Genomic DNA, 21107 nt, shown 5'->3' with positions numbered 1-21107 from the left:
CGAAGGTCCAAATCAAGGCCCACCCACCTTGCTGCCCATGAAGATGCCATTGCATCAAGTTTGTTCCTCTTGGTGTTCTATTTGGTGGTATTTTTTAGCTAGTTTTACTTTACGAGGTTGATACTTAGAGTGTAGCTAATTATTCACTTTTCTAACCTTATTTTAGCAAAGCTGAGCATGAAGGAGAGTTTATAGAAAAGCTCAAAGGGAAACACACAGCAGACTCCCATATACCCACTGCCCAGTGTCAATCCCGACGTCAAAGGCATCGGCATTTTGTTACACTGGGAGCAAAGAAACTTAAATCTTGCATCTCCTGGTTCATAAATTTGATTTTAAAATGTGTTTGCTTTCACCTTATTCTGTGGCTAAGCTTATTAATGCTAACATGAATGACCAGAAAATTTTTGTTATTTAACAGTATATATTGACTTTCTGGTTTAAATGCAGTTTAAAAAAGATAGCCTTTTTGTTGTTACATACTCTAACAGTAAATGTGGTGAAAACATAAAAGACATTTTTGATTTTAAGGTTGTGTTGTTGTTTTTTTTTTTTCTTTTAATATAAGCTCTGGAATTTGCCAAGTAATTTTCTCCAAGCCTGAAAAGGCTCTGAGTGAGAAATATGGGGGGAAATCTGTGTGGGGAAAAGTAAACCTGGCAACAGTGTTTGTTGAGATAAACAGCTTGACTGATGGCTGCTGTGGCCCTGACCTTTGGCAACAGGGCTGTCCTTGGGGAGTGATTGGTGGGGTGCTGGAAATAGTGACAGGGCCCCGGCAAGGCTATTTTTAAGTGAAAGCTTAGCGGCTGGCTCTGGAAAACCCTCTCTGGTTACTCTGCTTCTTTAGTCCTTCCAGGATGGAGGGTCCTTTCCATATTTTTCTGGCATTAAAGTGAGGATGCTCTAAGTGGAATCATTATAAAAACTGCCTCAGAGTAAAGGGCCTTTCATAGTTACATTTCACAATTATGTTTTCAGTTCTAAAAATAACTTGGAGTTGGAAATCGGAATGAACCATCATCCTAAGTAAATTGTCTAAGAGAGAACAGTGGGCCAAGGCAAATCTATCCAAATCCATGAGGAAATTAATTTGTTAGAATTTTTTTTATTTGTTAGAATTTTTAAATCATCTGATTTCAGCCATGAACCTACTTGAAATTAGACAGCATTTAATGTTTTATCCTTTATGAGTGACATACTTAAATATTTTTTATTGTAATAAAATATACAGAATTTAAATTTACATCGTTAACCATTTTTAAAGGTCTAGTTCAGAGGTGCTAAATAAGTTTTATAATGTACCACTATCCCCACCATCTGTCTCCAGAATTCTTTTCATCTTGTAAAATGGAAACTTTGTACCCATTAGAACACAGCTCCCCATTTCCTTCCCTGCCCCCAGCACCTGGCAACCCCCAATTTTCTGCCCCTAAGGATTTGACTACTCTAAGTAGCTCATGTAAGTGAGCTCATAGTATTTGCTTTTGTGTCTGGCTTATTTCACTTAGCATAAACGTCTATAAGATTCATCCATGTTATAGCATGTGTCAGAATTCAGGTTTTCAAGCTGAATTGTGTGTATATATCCTATTGTATTCATGTATCACATTTTGCTTGGGTGGTCTCTGTTTTCTCTGTTGTGAATAATGCTGCTGTGAACATGGGGCACAGGTATTTTTTCAAGACCCTGCTTTCAGTTCTTTTGTATGTGTATCCAGCAGTAGAATTGCTGGATCATATAATTCTATTTTTAATTTTTTTGAGGAACCTCCATAGTGTTTTTTCCAGTGGCCATACCGTTTTACATTCTCACCCACGGTGCATAAGGTTCTAATTTCTCCGTATCCTCCCACTTTGCATTTTCTGGTTTTTTGATAGTGGTCATTCTAATGGGTGTGAGGTGGTATCTCATTGTATTCATAGTTATTATTTGCATTTTACTAATGACTAGTGATATTGAGCATCTTTTCATATACTTACTGGCTGGTTTTTTGGTTTTTTTTTTTTTTTTTTTTTTTTTTTTGGTTTTTTTTTTTTTGCATTTTGCATGAGTCCATTTTTCTGAAGTTCTAGAGCAGGCAAAACTGGGCAGATGTGATGGAAATCAGAACAGTGCACTCCTAGAGGCATGGGGACACAGCCTGGCAGGGAGCACCAGGGAACCTTCTAGGCTTTTAATAATGTTCTCTCTTTTTTTTTTTCTTTTTTTTTTGCCAGTGGGTTTTGTCATACATTGACATGAATCAGCCATGGAGTTACACGTATTCCCCATCCCGATCCCCCCTCCCACCTCCCTCTCCACCCGATTCCTCTGGGTCTTCCCAGTGCACCAGGCCCGAGCACTTGTCTCATGCATCCCACCTGGGCTGGTTTCACCATAGATAATATACATGCTGTTCTTTCAAAACATCCCACCCTCACCTTCTCCCACAGAGTTCAAAAGTCTGTTCTGTACTTCTGTGTCTCTTTTTCTGTTTTGCATATAGGGTTATCGTTACCATCTTTCTAAATCCCATATATATGTGTTAGTATACTGTAATGTTCTATATCTTTCTGGCTTACTTCACTCTGTATAATGGGCTCCAGTTTCATCCATCTCATTAGAACTGATTCAAATGAATTCTTTTTAATGGCTGAGTAATATTCCATGGTGTATATGTACGACAGCTTCCTTATCCATTCATCTGCTGATGGGCATCTAGGTTGCTTCCATGTCCTGGCTATTATAAACAGTGCTGCGATGAACATTGGGGTGCACGTGTCTCTTTCAGATCTGGTTTCCTCAGTGTGTATGCCCAGAAGTGGGATTGCTGGGTCATATGACAGTTCTATTTCCAGTTTTTTAAGAAATCTCCACACTGTTTTCCATAGTGGCTGTACTAGTTTGCATTCCCACCAACAGTGTAAGAGGGTTCCCTTTTCTCCACACCCTCTCCAGCATTTATTGCTTGTAGACTTTTGGATAGCAGTCATCCTGACTGGCGTGTAATGGTATCTCATTGTGGTTTTGATTTGCATTTCTCTGATAATGAGTGATGTGGAGCATCTTTTCATGTGTTTGTTAGCCATCTGTATGTCTTCTTTGGAGAAATGTCTGTTTAGTTCTTTGGCCCATTTTTTGATTGGGTCATTTGTTTTTCTGGAATTGAGCTTCAGGAGTTGCTTGTGTATTTTTGAGATTAATCCTTTGTCTGTTTCTTCATTTGCTATTATTTTCTCCCAATCTGAGGGCTGTCTTTTCACCTTACTTATAGTTTCCTTTGTAGTGCAAAAGCTTTTAAGTTTCATTAGGTCCCATTTGTTTAGTTTTGCTTTTATTTCCAATATTCTGGGAGGTGGGTCATAGAGGATCTTGCTGTGATTTATGTCGGAGAGTGTTTTGCCTATGTTCTCCTCTAGGAGTTTTATAGTTTCTGGTCTTAACATTTAGATCTTTAATCCATTTTGAGTTTATTTTTGTGTATTGTGTTAGAAAGTGTTCTGGTTTCATTCTTTTACAAGTGGTTGACCAGTTTTCCCAGCACCACTTGTTAAAGAAGTTGTCTTTTTTCCATTGTATATCCTTGCCTCCTTTGTCAAAGATAAGGTGTCCATAGGTTCATGGATTTACTGGCTGTTTTTATATCTTCTTTAGAGAAATGTCTATTCAAGTCCTTTGCCCATTTTTGAATCAGGTTGTTTTGTTTTGAAGTTTAGGAGTTCTCCATATTAAATATTTGCTCTCCTATCAGATATATGATTTGAAAATATTTTCTGCCACCCTGTGGGTTACCTTTTTACTCTGTGAATAGTGTCTTTTAACGCACAACACATAAATTTTCATGAACCAATGTATCTAGTTTTTCTTTTGTTACCTCTGCCTTTGGAGTCTTATCCAGGAAATCATTACCAAGTGCAATGTAAAATCAGCTTTTGCCTGTTTTCTTCTAAGAAATATGCCTTTAGGTCTTACATTGAGGTCTCTGATCCATCTTGAGTTTATTTTTGTAAAAGGGTCCAACTTTGAACTTTTGCATATGGATATACAGGGTGTTTTTTTTTTTTTTAATTTTTTGTTTTTGGCTGTGCCACACAGCATGAAGAGGGCATGAGATTGAGCTCGTGCTGCCTGCAGTAGAAGCATGGAGTCTTAACCACTGGGCCACCAGGGAAGTCCTTGGATATCCAGTTTTCTCAGCATCATTTGCTTAAGACTGTCCTTTCCCCATTGATCTGTCTTGACATTCCTATCAAAAATTATTTGACCATATATGCAAAGGTTTATTTCTGGCCTGTCTATTCCATTGGTCTATGTCTGTCTTTGTGCCAACACACTGCTTTGATCACTCTAGCTCTGTAGTTAGTTTTGATATTAGAAAGTGGTTCTTCCAGCTTTTTTGCTCTTTTCCAAGATTCTTTTGACTGTTTGGTTCCTTTGAGTCTCCATGTGAATTCTGGGATGAGTTCTTCTCTTTCTGCAAAAGACATAGTAAGGATTTTGATAGGGACTGAATTGAATCTGCAGATTGTTTTGATTAGGATTGACATTTTAATAGTAATAAGTGTCCCACTTCATGCACATGTGATATGTTTCCATTTATTTATGTCTTGTTTAATTTCTTTCAGCAATATATTATAGTTTTCATTGTATAAGTCTTCACCTCCCTGATGTATTCTTAAGTATTTCATTCTTTTAGTGTTATAGTAAGTGAAATTGTTTTTGTAAATTTTTTTAGACTTCATTTTTCATGTATACAGCTTTGTGTGTGTGTGTGTGTTGACTTTGTGTTCTGCTGCTGAATTGATTTATTCTAACACATTTTATTTTACTTAAAATTTTTACGTATTTATCTGGCTGCACAGGTCTTAGTTATGGCATGTGGGATCTTTAGTTGTGGCAATGTTGTAGCCATGCGTTCTGGGAAACAAACTCACTCAGAAAGACAATGCAGATAGTGGAATGCAGTTTATTACACTAGCGAGCCCAAGGCAGAGTCTCCTCTTAGCCAAGGACCCTGACCAATTTTTGTGAAAACCTTATATACCCTAAGTGTACATGTTCAAACCTATCTCCCCAAATTCTCTGAAACTAGTCTGAACAAAGGAAAAGAAAGATACAATCAGAGTTAACCCGTGATTCGTATGTCTTAAATCTGTGATTCATATGCCTTAAGCCAAGCAGGACTCCATCTTGGGCCGGACTGTGAACTTTGAACTGTATGCCCAGTATCTATGGAAATGACATACCAACTGGAAAACCAGACCCCCCCCCCATGGAAGAGCCCCAGGGCTCGTACCTAGATTCTCCATAGCCTAAAAGAATACCCTAATTATCTGTGTAACCAAACAGAATCATACATTCTATTATGCTTATTGGGATATGACCACAGGCCTTTCAAGGTGGAGCCTGTTCTGTCTGTTTCTTCCTTCAGCAAGTGAGACTTTTTAGTTGCAATATGTAGGAAGATGACACAGTAGAAGGACGTGCGGTGCTCTTCTCCTGCGAAAACTCAAAATTACAACTCGCTGCTGAACACCCATCGACAGGAGAATGTTGGATTTCACCCAAAAAAGATATTTCTCATCCAAGGGCAAAGGAGAAGCCCCAGTAAGATGGTAGGAGGAGTGAAATCACGTTTAGAATCAAACCCCATACTCCCCAGAGACACTCAGAGGTCTCAAACAAAAAACCTTGGGTGCAAAAAAAAAAAACAAAAACCTTGGGCGCACCAGGACCCGGAGACCCCACAGAGACTAAGCCAGACCTGCCTCTGAGTGTCTCCTGTGGAGGCATGGGGATAGGGGCTCTGGCTGCAGCAGACCTGGGAGGCACTGCATGTGACATAAATCCTTTAGGAGGAGGTGGCCATTAGCCACCCCATAGAGCCACTGAGCAGATGACCCACAAACTGGAGAACAATTATATGAAAGAAGTTCTTGCACTGCTGTGAAAGTTCCAGGACCCACAACAGATTCCCCAACCTATGGATCAGGCAAAGGGACTGAGTACCCCCAAGGAATTTGACTTTGGAGGCCAGTGGGATTTGATTACAGAACTTCCACAGGACTGGGGAAACAGACTCTTGGAGGGCACAAACAAAACCTTGTGCACACCAGGACCCAGGAGAAAGGAGCAGTGACCCACAAGAGACTGAGCCAGACTTGCCTGTGAGCATCCAGGAGTCTCTGGCAGAGGCGTGGGTCAACAGTGGCCTGCCATGGGGTCAGGGGCACTGAATACAACAGTGCTGGCATAAATCCTTTTGACCTCAGGCCAAACAACAGGAAAGGAACACAGCTCCGCCCATCAACAGAAAATTGGATTAAAGATTTATTGACCATGGTCCTGCCCATCACAACAAGACCCAGATTCCCCCACAGCCAGTCCCTCCCATCAGGAAGCTTCCACAAGCCTCATATCCTTGTCTATCAGAGGGCAGACAGAATGAAAACCACAATCACAGAAAACTAACCAGACTCATCATATGGATCACAGCCTTGTCTAACTCAATGAAACTATGAGCCGTGCCCTGTAGGGTCACCCACGACAGATGGGTCATGATAGAGAGTTCTGACAGAATGTGGTCCTCTGGAGAAGGGAATGACAAACCACTTTAGCATTCTTGCCTTCAGAACCCCATGAACAGTATGAAAAGACAAAAAGATGACACTGAAAAATGACCTCCCCAGGTTGATAGGTGCCCAATATGTTACTGGAAAAGAGTGGAGAAGTAGCTCAAGAAGAAATGAAGAGGCCATGCCAAGGTAGAAACAACGCCCAGTTGTGGATGTGTCTGGTGGTGAAAGTAAAGTCTGATGCTGTAAAGAACAATGTTGCGTAGGAACCTGGAATGTTAGGTCCATGAATCAAGGTAAATTGGAAGTGGTCAAACAGGAGATGGCAAGAGTGAACATCGACATTTTAGGAATCAGTGAACTAAAATGGACCAGAATGGGTGAATTTAATTCAGATGACCATTATATCTACTACTGTGAGCAAGAATCCCTTAGAAGAAAGGGAGTAGCCCTCATAGTTAATAAGAGAATCCGAAATGCAGTGTGTTGGTGCAGTCTCAAAAATGACAGAATGATCTTTGTTCGTTTCCAAGACAAACCATTCAATATCACAGTAATCCAAGTCTATGCCCCAACCACTAATGCTGAAGAAGCTGAAGTTGAATGGTTCTATGATGACCTACAAGACCTTCTAGAACTCACACCAAAAAAAGATGTCTTTTTCATCATAGGGGACTGGAATACAAAAGCAGGAAGTCAAGAGATACCTGGAGTAACAGGCAAGTTTGGCCTTGGAGTACAAAATGAAGCAGGGCAGAGACTAACAGAGTTTTCCCAAGAGGGTGTACTGGTCATAGAAAACACCCTCTTCCAACAACACAAAAGATGACCCTACACATGGACAATATTTTGGCCACCTGATGTGAAGAACTGACTCATTGGAAAAGACCCTGATGCTGGGAAAGATTGAAGGCAGGAGGAGAAGGGGACGACAGAGGATGAGATGGTTGGATGGCATCACTGACTCGACGGACATGAGTTTGAGTAAGCTCCGGGAGTTGGTGAGGGACAGGGAAGCCTGGTGTGCTGCAGTCGATATGGTCACAGAGTCAGACACGACTGAGCGAGTGAACTGATGTAGGATCTAGCTCCCTGAACAGGAGTTGAATCCGGGCCCCCTGCATCAGGAACGTGGAGTCTTAGCCACTGGACCACCAGGGAAGTCCTCTATTCTAACACATTTTAAAACACATGTTTTTTGGTGTGTGTTGTAGTCTTTAGGGTTTTCCACAAACAAGATCATTTCATCTGCAAACGAATAATTTTACTTCATTCTTTCCAATTTAGATGCCTTTTATTTCTTTCTCCTGCCTAATTGCTCTTATCTAGAGGATAAGCCTCACCTGAGGCTTTGATTCAGTCAAAACCACCCAAACAGGCGTGCTGGCCACACGGCACACAGTCTACCCCAGGGCAGCTGCGGCTGAATTTTCAGTACTATGTTGAATAGAGGTGGTGAAAGTCAGCATCCTTGCTTTGTTCCTGATTTTAGAAGAGAAGCTTTCATTTTTTTATCATTGAGTCTGATGCTTGATGGAGGTTTTTTAGTATATGACTCTTAATTGTGTTGAGTAATTTCCTTCTATTCCTATTTGTTGAGTGCTTGCATCATGAAAGGGTGTTAAATTTTATCAGATGCTTATTTCTTAATCAGATGCTTTTTCTGCATCAGTTGAGAGGATCATGTGTTTTTATTTCCTTCAGTTGATGCGGTATATTACGTTGCTTACCTTCATACGTTGAACCAGTCTTGCATCCCAGGAATAAACCCCACATGGTTGGGATGTATAATCCTTTTACTATACTGCTAAATTTGGTTTGTTAGGTTTTTTTTGTTGTTGAGGACTTGTGTGTCACTGTTCAAAATGGATATTGGTTTGTAGTTTTCTTACAGTGTTTTTTCTTGCTTGTCTCATGGAATGAGTTAGAAAGTGTTCTCTCCTAAAACGTGGGAGTTGCAGCCGCAGCTGCCCTGGGGTAGACTGTGTGCCGTGTGGCCAGCACGCCTGTTTGGGTGGTTTTGACTGAATCAAAGCTTCAGGTGAGGCTTATCCTCTAGACAGGTCACCTTATCACAAGTCCAGTCATTTAATTTTTGTTTCTTTTTTTTTATCGTTGGTCTGTCTGTCTGGGTTGTGAGCTCCATGAGGTCAGAACCTGTCTCTCATCGTGGGTCCATTGCCCTACAGCCCTGGCCCGCCCAGCTCCTGGTGCAAATGGCAGCCCATGTGCCATAGGTGAATGGGTAGGCCAGAGCCATCCCGGAGCTGAGCTGAGAGGCTCTGCACCTGACATGTGGATGGAAAGTAGAGAGCTTGGTCTTTTTGCTGAACGCCCTTCAAGGTGGCTGCCTTGAACGTGTGCGATCCCTGTCTGAAATCCTCTCTGAAAGTGCTTTTTTTCAGTCACTTTATGAGTCAGCAGGATGTTAGTGTTTACAGAGTGTTTCCCATGTGGTTTCTCATTGGAATAGTCAGCCCCATTTTGTAAGTTAGCACAACTTAGTTGCAGGGAGTAAATCTGCTCGCGTGTCAAGGACACAACAGGTGAACTTGAACTCCCCTCCCCAGTGCCAGCTTGGTACTTTTTCTGCTTTATCCCTGCAGTGAATGCCTTGTGTGGTTTCTGTTGGGGTGATGGTGCAGGTCTGGTGTGTGTTCTAGGAAGAGGGCAAGGTCACGTGGGTATCTTCTAGTAATACTAAATTCATTTTATAAAGCACATTAGAAACCAAAATTGTTTTTAGTGACACGGTGTCTAGGCAGCTATCGTTAAGTGCTGTTTTTAAAAACCGAAGGAAGACTTTCGCCCGTAATAAACAGTTTGCCTCCAGCACCCTGTCCTTGTGTCGGCAGTCCACCCTGCAGGGTCTGGAGCTGTGTTTGGCACCCTTCTTCCCGCCTTTCCTGACGGGCTGTGGGCAGTCGGCGCTCAGCGTCTTAATGGAGCGCAGTGCCCACTTCAGCGTGGTTGCTTTTCCAGGACGGGACACCCCGGAGCTGGTCTGAAATACTCCCAGGCCTTCCTCTTGGTTCTGTCTTCACTAATGCTGGCCTGCACTCCTTTAAACTGGGGGCCCTAAGGCTGGCATCTCAAAATACCCCCCACAGGCCACTCGTCCGTGGCTCATTCCAGCATTCCAGGGAGGGCCTGCTGACCTGAAGGTATCCTCTGGCCTCTGGTCTGAGTCACTCTGCTTCAGGTCAAAAGACCAGAGAAGATTCGGTGTCAGGTCCTGCCACTGGTGAAGCGCCTGCCGCCTGAGGTAGGTGCTATCTTGTCTTTTCCTGTCGAAGATGGCCTTAGCTGCTGCTTCTCGTACGCTTTAGGACCGCAAACGAGTGGCTTCACTCTGTTCTTACTTTCTGAAATTAGATATGTATTTTCAGATATGGGTCACAAGCATGACCTGTAGCTTAGGTCACCTTTAGCAGAACAGCTGTGTGGAATTAAATGTGGGCTGTGGGAACGGGAGCCTGACTCCTGTTGCTGCCAGGCCCCTCCTTGCTGTGTGGCCTCAGTGTCCTGCTGCCTGGTTGGAACCCCTCTCTACCTTTTCGCCCCATTTTCCTGTTCTTAACATGACAAATTATTTCATGACTGACCCTTCAGACCTAAACTCATCATTATCTTTGACTTTGGAGGATTCTCAGATCCCTGCCTTTGATTTTCAGATGTGGCTGTTAATGGTTTAATTTCTGTGTGTGGTTTTTGAGTGGATTCTGACAACCTGTTTTTATTGAAGTTTCAGTTTATTTTATTTTTGTAATTGAGAGAAGAAAGGGATCTTAGGAGCAGATTCCATCTGTGAAATGCAGTGTAGGATTTTGACTAAAAAGGATGGAAAATGGAACAGATGGCATAGGAGGTGACAAGCCTCCTTCAAGTTGATTCCTCGGAGTTCCAGATTGAGGTTCTGAAAGCCTGTCTAAAGGGTCTCACTAGAGAGCAGGAGAGCAATGCACACCCACAGCCTTCCTGCCGCCTGTGAAGGGGCTTTTCCACCTTCATATGCTTGACTTGGGCCTGAAAACACCAGCCGATCCTGGGCTCCTGACTTGTCCTGGAGAGAGTGAGTGTGGCTCTCCATTGCTTCCAGTCCAGGGGACACCTGGCTGGTGTGTGCCCCGCCTCCCCTCGCTCCACGTTCTTCCCATCCTGTCTGACTGCACCTTGTGCGATAAGTTCATCTCCAAATGCTGGGACTCGTGGGCAAGATTTTTTTCCCCACTCCCCCCCCACCTTTTTTTTAACCCCCAGTCTTGTATTCCATTTATATCTACAACTAGCAGTTAAGCATTTTGATTTAAAATGCAAAACATATAAGCATGTTATGTGCCATGTTAACCCCCGCCTCCCGCCCCGCCACCAATACACACCCTTTGGTTTATATAGGGGATTTCTTTCCTGATCAGGAAATATGGCCAGCCGAGCCTCAGTTCTTTTCTGCCCTTTGGCTCAGAGAAGGCCCACACACCGTACCAAGGCCGCGAGGCTGAGTTACTTCTCTGTCTCGCTCTCTTGGCCGTTGACACCGGTGGGAGTGAGACAGAAAGGAGTTGGCACAGCTGCCTCTGAGAGTCTGGGAGACCCAGGGGCCCATTCATGTGGCCGTGTGCACTGCAGAGCAGAATGAAAGTTGGGAGATCTTTAAGAATTTGAGAAACTCCCAGAAAGAGGTGAGATTGTCAATGTTTGCAGCTTCACCTATTCAGGGAAGTGACGTGGAAATTGAACCTGACTCTAAAATAAGTGGCTTGCTCTGGGGTGTCCCTTTTCCCACCATCGTCCTGAGCTACTGGGCAGAGCTACTGGTTTCTCGTTTACTTTACGTTCTGATTTCGAGACCTTGCCAGACTGAAGGCAGGTGCGCTCTCCTTACAGAAAGTGGGCTGAGAATGGACCCGCTTAACCTGGTGCTGTATTTGCCTCGGGCAGAGTGGTCCCCGGGACCAGAAGACCCAGGCTGGCGTGCGATGTTGTGTCAGGTGCTCAAGGGGCGCCAGATGTGTCCAAGACGGTGTGTGGCTTCTCTTCTCTTAATGTCAGAGATGCTGACGCGGGCTTTGAACAGGTGCACGGAGCTGCGTTTGTGTCAGTGGTGTGCTTTGCTGGGTGAGTTTATCTTCATCCTGCTCCTCCCTGGCTGTGAGAAAGGGGTAGATGGTACATTGCAGTCCTGCTCTGCTTTCTCCTTGCTGTGTCAGCCTCCGTGACTGCTCCGGCAGCCACATTTTCTCTTTTTGTTTCTACACTTTGATTTGGTGTTGTGTTAACTTCTGCTGTACAACAGAGTGACTCAGTTATATATATACTTCTTCATATTCTTTTCCATCATGGTTTATCACAGGATATTGAACATAGTTTCCTGTGCCATACAAGTAGGACCTTGTTGCTAATTCATTCTATATATAGTAGTTTGCATCTGCTATTTCCAAACTCCCAACCCTCCCCTCCTCCACCCTTTCTCCCCCTCGGCAACCACAAGTCTGTTCTTTATGTCTGAGTTGTTTCTGTGTTATAGATGTGTTTCTTTGTGTCGTGTTTTAGACTCTACATAAGTGATATCATATGGTATTTGTCTTTCTCTTTCTGACTTGCTTCACTTAGTATGATAATCTCTAAGTCCATCCATGTTGTTGCAAATAGCATTATTTCATTCTTTAAGTGGCTGAATAATATTCTATTGTGTGTGTGTTTGTGTGTTGTATTTATGTTGGGGTCCTTTAATGGACCGGAACCTGGTGGTCCGGAGTCAACAGTGAGAAAGTGAAAGTAGGAAAGAGGCTAATATTCCCTGGGTTATGCAGCAGGCCTCCACACTCCAGGGAATCAGCCAGAAAGAGAGACAGAGAGAGAGAGAGAGAGAGAGAGAGAGAAGGACACGGGGACCCAAGTCTCTGGTGGAACAAGGGTGCTTTATTGAATTCTGTGTGAGTATATATACCGTAATAAGAAGCTACCGTAAAGTAGCTTCTTCAGATAAAGATCAAGAGACCAGACTTTACAAGTGACCAAGGAAGCAAGGAGGAATAGAGGCTATAAGGTCAAAAGGCAATCCATATCAAAAGAGGGTCGTAAATAATCCCTTTCACCAAATGGAAAAGCTAATGAAGGAAATCCTATGCAAGCATCCCATCTCTCTGATCTCAGTCCTGGGAGCAGCTTGCCAGCTCCTCTTGCCCCTGACAGGGACTGATAAGGAACTGAGGGCTCAAGAGAGATAGGAAACAGCACACAGGAATCCTACTGTTAAACATTCCCTGATAATTCCCCCTATTTTATTATATTTGTAAAAAAGGTCCTGACCATTTGAGTTTGTTTAGTTTTAACAATTTTTGCAGAAAGGCAATGGTAAACAACAAATATAATTGCCAAGACAATCGCCAGAGTTACAGTTCAAGACCCAATGCTATGGGTGATGCTTTGAAACCATCCTCGTGGGTCTAGCCCAGATAATTGATCAACTAGTTGTTCAGCTAAAATTTCCAGATTAGTGGATGAGGGCAGACTTTTACAGAAGGTATCAAAGATTTCTTTTTGCAATAATTGTACATTCAGAGAGGCATTATCATGTATATTTTGTAAATGAAATTTGATTTGCTCCCAGTTATAGGCACTATGATTGAACTGAACAGGAGTAACAGACTGGTTCCAAATAGGAAAAGGAGTACGTCAAGGCTGTATATTGTCACCCTGCTTATTTAACTTTTATGCAGAGTACATCATGAGAAATGCTGAGCTGGAAGAAGCACAAGCTGGAATCAAGATTGCTGGGAGAAATATCAATAACCTCAGATATGCAGATGGCACCTCAGATATGGCAGAAAGTGAAGAGGAACTAAACAGCCTCTTGATGAAAGTGAAAGAGGAGAGTGAAAAAAGTTGGCTTAAAGCTCAACATTCAGAAAACTAAGACCATGGCATCTAGTCCCATCACCTGAAATAGATGGGGAGACAGTGGAAACAGTGTCAGACTTTATTTTTTTGGGATCCAAAATCACTGCAGATGGTGACTGCAGTCATGAAATTAAAAGACGCTTACTCCTTGGAAGGAAAGTTATGACCAACCTAGACTGCATATTAAAAAGCAGAGACATTACTTTGCCAAAAAAGGTCCGTCTGGTCAAGGCTATGGTTTTTCCAGTGGTCATGTATGGATGTGAGTGTTGAACTGTGAAGAAAGCTGAGCGCTGAAGAATTGATGCTTTTGAATTGTGGTGTTGGAGAAGACTCTTGAGAGTCCCTTGGACTGCAAGGAGATCCAACCAGTCCATCGTAAAGGAGATCAGTCCTGGGTGTTCATTGGAAGGACTGATGCTGAAGCTGAAACTCCAGTACTTTGGCCACCTCATGTGAAGAGTTGACTCATTGTAAAAGACCCTGTTGCTGGGAGGGATTGCGGGCAGGAGGAGGAGGGGACGGCAGAGGATGAGATGGCTGGATGGCATCACCGACTCGATGGACATGAGTTTGAGTAAACTCTGGGAGTTGGTGATGGACAGGGAGACCTGGCGTGCTGCGATTCATGGGGTCGCAGAGTCAGACATGACTGAGTGATTGAACTGAACTGACTGAACACAAAATTGAGTAGAATTCCAATCACATTTTAGTATCACTTGTTTTTGTACATCTATTAATTGATCTCCAACCCATTCGATGGCTGTTTTTGTTCCTGAATTTCATCTTGAATATCCTCATCTATCTGAGCCTGAGTGACCCACATAGTATAAGCATCTTTAGTCCAATATTGGGTAAAATTATGTGTTTGAATTGAGGTTTGTAAAGCAACGCCAGCGACAGCAGCAGTGGTGCAAATAGCTATTAATCCCCAAATGCCAAGAATCAGCCATCCAATGAATCATTTAGATTGTTGGAATAATTTAGTAAGTAACCGGGAAGCAAGCCCGGCCATGGAACCTTCTTCCCAGGGCCATTGGAGATTTACTGGTAACCACAAATTACGTCAAGATCGAAGAATCAAAAGGGATTTATTTTTTAAGGAAATAGAAGAGTTAAGACAGGTATACAATTTGCAATTTATACAAGTTACAGAACGTAAAGTTTTACTAAATTGTAAGTTTCCTATAACTAAAATAAAAGGAAGGGGAATACGAGCTTGTCTGAAATACGATTGTTTATCGAGGACGGATAGGAGGACAAGGGGGTGCCATTCCACCGTCAAGTCAGCCAAGCAGTCCTTTGTCATGATAATGTTCCATTGTAGTGTTAGTAACTTTCCAAGTGACTTGAGTAGAATAATCACATAGTGCTCTTAATGTCTTCTGAGCAGTTAGACAACCACATACCATGGGGTCCCTAAGGGACAATGGTGTGACTAGCCACAAATATTAGTTTTTCTGATTTGGCTTGATATTTGTCCCAACGAACAGAAGTATATTTAAATTTCTTATAAGTAAACCCTTCACATAATATCCTTTGTTCTTTTCCTAGAGTCTCAGCAGTGTTGACATGGTTTTCAGAAAAAGAAAGAGTGGTAAATAATCCAAGCAATGTCCAAAAGTCTTAGTTTGGAGGCAGGACGAAAGCCCAAGCCGGAGTTTGTCAGCTGACGCTTATGCATAATTCCCCTGGGCCCAGGCACAAAGGAAGGACTTCACAGCCTAAAGAAATGTTAATTAGTTTTCCCTCCTCCCCGGGGTGTGAGGGCCCCTTCGTGTTCCAGGGAGGGGGCATATGGGTGGAGTCATAGGTTGATGCATTCGGTCCTTTCTCTGTCCATTCTACGACCTGCAGTAAGGGGAGGTGGGTAAGTAAGCCCAATAAGTGTGATTAGTTATTGCAGCTTGAGTGGGGGAAAGCACAACCATCGCCACAAAAAGATTTTCAGGATTCTGAGGCATTCCCTGTTGAGAAACCAGATTTTCAGCTTGATTAGTAAGGGTTTTTATTTGTCCCCAAGAGGGGAGATCATAAGATTGATGCTGCTGAGGGCAGTGCTTCCTGGAGATCTTCAGAGCTGACATGGCCCATATTGGAATTTCTTTCTCCTGGAGTTTTTGTTGTTTCGTCTCCATTTTGAATGCTGGGGGCCCCCTTGGGTCGAATCTTCCAAAGAGGAAGCCATGTGAGTTCGTTGGATCCATCTGGGGAAATACAAGCATACCCTTTTCCCTGTAAGATTAATTTCCCAGATTTCCATTGTTTATTGAACCCGTCTTGATACCAAATGGGCAGAGGAAGAGAAGTGTCCTTCAATTCCTTGAAATGTTTTTCTGCTCTTGTTAAGATATCTCCTTGTGGTAAGTTTAAAAAATTTAAAACTGTATTAACAATAGTTATAGGTTTAGAGAATATCTTATGTTGGAATCTAGTAAAGTCTGCTTTAGATAAGGAAGACAGTAGTGTTTCTGTGTATTCCCCCTTTTTAAATTTTTTTATTTGCAATTTTAGTGTGTGATGTGCTCTTTCGACTATGCCTTGTGCCTGTGGATTATAAGGAGAACCTGTGATGTGTTTAATAGAAAATGATTGTAAAAATTGTTTAAAGTGTCTAGAAATATAGGCAGGGCCATTGTCTGTTTCAGTAGAGCTAGGCGTTCCCATTACAGCAAAACAAGCTAATAAGTGAGTTATAATGTGTTGTGTAGCCTCACTGCAAAGAGGTGTGACCCAGATAAAAGAAGAATTTGTGTCGATACAGACATATAGGAAAGAAGATGAAGAAAGTTCAGGGCAATGAGTTATATCCATTTGCCATAGTTCATTAGGTTGCAAACCGTGAGGATTAATACCTTGTGCAACAGGTTGAAGATGCAGGGGTCTGCAAGTAGAGCAATTATTAATAATTTCTTTAGCCTGGCGGTATGGGATTTTCTGTAGCTGGTGTAGGGAACCAGCATTGTTGTGTAACAGAACATGCTGTTTGTCTGGAGTAGCAAAGGAAACCAGTTTATCAGCCTGCTTATTATCATGAGTCATGGGGCCAGGGAGGCAAGAATGTGCTCGAATATGTGTAATATAAATGGGAGAATTGCAGTTTCTAATAACAGCTTGTAGTTCGAAAAAGAGTTGTTGAATAATAGTTTGATTGGAGTTTATGGTGGAGGAGCATTTGGAACAGCCGGGGCAGGGCTTGTAGGAAAATTCTGAAATATTTTATGTTGTTCTAATTAGGCCTTTTGTAAAGTTTCATCATCTAATTCATATTCATGTAATAAGTGTCCTGTCTGTTGTCGAATATTGGGAGGGCTAGAATTGCCTTGAAATGGCAGAATTATAGCTTTAATGAGAGCCCACAGGGGCCAGAAATCAATTGGAATATTTCTTCCCCGTCTGGCAGCTCGTTCAGCATTCTCTTTGACCCGGTGCCAAATTTCTAAATCAAAACTGCCTTCATCAGGGAACCAGGGATTATGTTCAACCATTGTTTGAAGGCAAACCTCTATTTGCTGGCATGAAACCAAAAGTCCCTGAACTTTAAATAAATGATGAAGTAAAGTAGAAAAGTGATGGGGCCTTCCAGCTGTTTGACCCATGTCCTTGTACTTACCAACCTTAATAGGCCCTGAGTCACTCCGTCCAAAGTACCACGCGTACCAGGTCCCTGTTCGGGCGCCACTTGTTGGGGTCCTTTAATGGACCAGAACCTGGTGGTCCGGAGTCAACAGTGAGAAAGTGAAAGTAGGAAAGAGGCTAATATTCCCTGGGTTATGCAGCAGGCCTCCACGCTCCAGGGAATCAGCCAGAAAGAGAGACAGAGAGAGAGAGAGAGAAGGACACGGGGACCCAAGTCTCTGGTGGAACAAGGGTGCTTTATTGAATTCTGTTGTGAGTATATATACCGTAATACAAAGTAGCTTCTTCAGATAAAGATCAAGAGACCAGACTTTACAAGTGACCAAGGAAGCAAGGAGGAATAGAGGCCATAAGGTCAAAAGGCAATCCATATCAAAAGAGGGTCGTAAATAATCCCTTTCACCAAATGGAAAAGCTAATGAAGGAAATCCTATGCAAGCATCCCATCTCTCTGATCTCAGTCCTGGGAGCAGCTTGCCAGCTCCTCTTGCCCCTGACAGGGACTGATAAGGAACAGAGGGCTCAAGAGAGATAGGAAACAGCACACAGGAATCCTACTGTTAAACATTCCCTGACATATGTATACACACTACATCTTCTGTATCTGTTCATCTGTTGATGGACATTTAGGTTATTTCCAGGTCTTGGCTATTGTAAATAGTGCTGCTCTGAACCTAATGATGCATGTATCTTTCTGAATTATAGTTTTGTGTGGGTGTATGCCCAGGAGTGGGATTGCTGGATCACATGGCAGCTCTAGTTTTAGTTTTTTGAGGAACCTCCATACTGTTTTCCATACAGGCTGCACTAACTTACATTCCCACCAACAGTATAAGAGGGCTCCCTATTCTCCAGACCCTCTCCAACGTTTACTTTTAATCGTGGCCCTTCTGACTGGAGAGAGTTGGCCCCTCACTGTGGTTTTCATTGGCATTTCTCTAATGATTAATGGTGATGAGCGTCTTTCCATGGGCCTGTTACCCATGGACGTCTTCTTTGGAGAAATGTCTGTTTGGGTCTTCTGCCCATTTTTCGATTGGGTTGTTTGTTTAGTTGTGTGAGCTGTTTATATATTTTGGAAATTAAGCCTTATTGGTCACATCATTTGCAAATATTTTCTCCCAGTCTTTTTTTTTTTTTTTAAGCCTTTTCATTTTGTTTGTAGTTTCCTTTGCTTTGCAAAATCTTGTAAGTTTGATTGGGTCCCATTTGTTTATTTTTGCTTTTATTTTTATCTCTTTGGGAGACTAACCTAAGAAAACATTGGTACCATTTATGTCAGAGAATGTTTTGCCTGTGTTTTCTTCAAGGTGTTTTATGGTGTCCTGTCTTATATTTGAGCCTCCCTGATAGTTCACTTGGTAAAGAATCTACCTGCAATGCAGGAGACCCCAGTTCTATTCCTGGGTCAGGAAGATCCACTGGAGAAGAGATAGGCTACCCACTTCGGTATTCTTGGGCTACCCTTGTGGCTCAGCTGGTAAAGAATCAACCTGCAATTGTGGGAGACGTGGGTTCAGTCCCTGCGTTGAGAAGATCCCCTGGAGAAAGGAAAGGCTACCCATTCCAGTATTCTGGCCTGGAGAATTCCATGGACAGTCCATGGGTTCACAAAGAGTCAGACACATCTTATATTTAAGTCTATAAGTCATTTTGAGTTTATTTTTGTGTATGGTGTGAGGGGTGTGTTCTAACTTCATTGATTTACATGTGGCTGTTCAGCTTTTTCAGCACCACTTGCTGAACATACTTTTTTCCCCCCGTATTGTATGTTATTGCCTCCTGTGTTGAAGATTAATTGTCCATAGGTCTTTTTTTTTTTAACTTTTATTTGCATTTATTTTTTGTGGCATTTATTCCCGAACCATATGTTTTTGTTTCTTCAGTTTCTTCTGGGATATCTTTTTCTTCTGTGCAACCTCCTCTTCTGGTTTAGGAGCAACCTGTTCTTTTTCAGTAAGGAGCATCTTAATGTGGCAGGGAGAGCTCATGTAGGGGTTGATCCGACTGTGAGCTCTGTAAGTCCTATGCCGCCTCTTGGGGGCTTTGTTCACCTGGACGTGCTCAATGACCAGAGAATCTGCATCTAAGCCCTTAAGTTCAGCATTACTCTCTGCATTTTTCAGCATATGCAGTAGAAATTCAGCACTCTTTTGGGGCCACCGACCCTGTGTCCAGCCCCACTGTTTGGCCTGTGCACACCTTACCAACTCCACTGATATAACAGCGGAATGGCACACATTGCTTCTTTGAAGTGACATCCTTCAGATACTTGGTGGCTTTTTGGATATTCATACCCTTTATGGCCTGGGCAGTTTTACAGATGTTCTTACAGTGAACACGAAGATTTGAACCTCTTGATTTGCATGATTTAGTGGGGTTTTCTGGGTCGAGTGAATAGTGCACCATTTTTAGGGGTCCCCTCAGGCCGCTTACTGGGAAAATGTCTGTAGGTCTTTGAATTTATTTCTGGGCTCTCTGTTCTTTTCCTGTGATCCATGCTGTTTCGATGACTGTAGCTTTGTAGTATTATCTGAAGGCTGGAAGGTTTATGCCTCCTGCTGTGTTCTTTTTCTTCAGGACTGCTTTGGCAATTCTGGGTCTTTAATGGTTCCATATAAAATTTGGGATTATTTGTTTTAGTTCTGTGAAAAATGTCATAAGTAAACTGATAGGGGTCACATTAAGTCTGTATGTTACTTTGGGTAGCATGGCCATTTTAACAGTATTCTTCCAATTGGAGAACATAGGATATCTTCCCATTTCTTTGAATTACCTTCTGTTTCCTTTATTAATGTTTTATAGTTCTCAGCATATAAGTCTTCTACCTCCTTGGTCAGGTTTATTCCTGAGTATTTTCTTTGTTTCATGCTATTTTTAAAGGGATTGCCTATTCATTTCTGGTATTTCATTGTTAGTGTAAAGTGATCCAACCAATTTCTGTATGTTATGTTTTAGTATTATTTATTTATTTCTAAATTTTTGGCTGTGCTGGGTCTTCATTGTTGTACAGGCTTTTGTCTAGTTGCAGTGAGCTGGGACTGCTGTCTAGTTGCGGTATGTGAGCTTCTCATTGCAGTGTCTTCTCTCTTGTGGAGCAGAGGCTCTAGGGAGCTTGGGTTTCAGTAGCTAGGGCACATGGGCTCAGTAGTTGCAGCGCCCGGGCTCTAGAACACAGGCTCGGTAGTTGTGGCACGTGGACTTAGTTGCTCCATGGCATGTGGAATCTTCCTGGACCAGGGATCGAACCTGTGTCCCCTGTATTGGCAGGCAGATTCCTATCCACTGTACCACTAGGGAAGTCTGGGATATGGAATTCTGTCTCTTTCTTCCTATTTGTTACTTTAATTAAGCCACGAGGTTTATGAGGCATAAAAATTAAATTATAGCAATATTTGATGAGTTTCCTTTATTTCATAAACCAGAGACCCCTTCAGACAACCTTGGAGATCTGATTGCTGTGAAACTGATTCCTGGACTTTCGGTTAGTGATGGGTCATGATGCTGCTGCTGGTGCAAGCCATGTTTACTGAGCTCTTACCCTGGGCCAGGGACCCACATACTTCTATGTGTTAATTCATCCTTCACAACAGACCTGTTTTACAGACCTCGCTTTACAAACTCGAGTGCCAAGACCCCAGTGGAGTGGCCCCCACCCAGGCTGGGAAGAGGCCGAAGCAGGTTGTGTGCCCGGCCATCAGGGTGAGGGCTCATCTTTGAGCCCCTGTGCTGCCACCGCCATGTCTGTGTTCTCCGGACGATCTCAGAAACCTCTGAATTTGGGAGGCAACACAGCTGTGTGCTTGCTGCTTCACTTTTAGCCTTCAGTGAAGCCTGACATGAGCAGACTCCACAGGGCTGTGGTCTCTGGAAAGCTGAGCCTGTTGTCCTTCCATAAGCAGTGTCCCCACCTCCTGGGCTTCCTGGGCAGTGGCTGGGCCTGGGTCATTTGAGCCAAGCAGCGTGCTCCTTCTTGGGACCTACTTGGTTTGAGGATCTGGGGTGGCCAT

At 42.8% G+C, this 21107-nt stretch overlaps 1 protein-coding gene across 5 annotated transcripts in view; it reads left to right on the top strand.

The window, feature by feature from the left end:
* DHRS7B (dehydrogenase/reductase 7B) overlaps nucleotides 1-21107 on the top strand; it is a 45603-nt gene that overhangs the window by 10699 nt on the left and 13797 nt on the right. Inside the window, exon 1 of one of the 5 annotated variants that reach the window (XM_065909851.1) lies at nucleotides 9722-9823. The exons of 1 other annotated variant lie outside the window; for it this stretch is intronic. The gene's annotated coding sequence lies outside the window, so the exon portion shown is untranslated. Of the gene's footprint in view, nucleotides 1-9721; nucleotides 9824-11125; nucleotides 11238-11650; nucleotides 11674-14268; nucleotides 14583-21107 lie in introns of those variants that run through there. 3 more of the 5 variants (XM_065909852.1, XM_065909854.1, XM_065909853.1) reach the window with 3 other exon arrangements.

The sequence above is a fragment of the Muntiacus reevesi genome, chromosome 18 (assembly GCF_963930625.1).
Source record: "Muntiacus reevesi chromosome 18, mMunRee1.1, whole genome shotgun sequence".
Taxonomy (NCBI): domain Eukaryota; kingdom Metazoa; phylum Chordata; class Mammalia; order Artiodactyla; family Cervidae; genus Muntiacus; species Muntiacus reevesi.
Note: the sequence above shows the minus strand (reverse complement) of the source record. Positions and strands in the feature narration are given on the sequence as shown.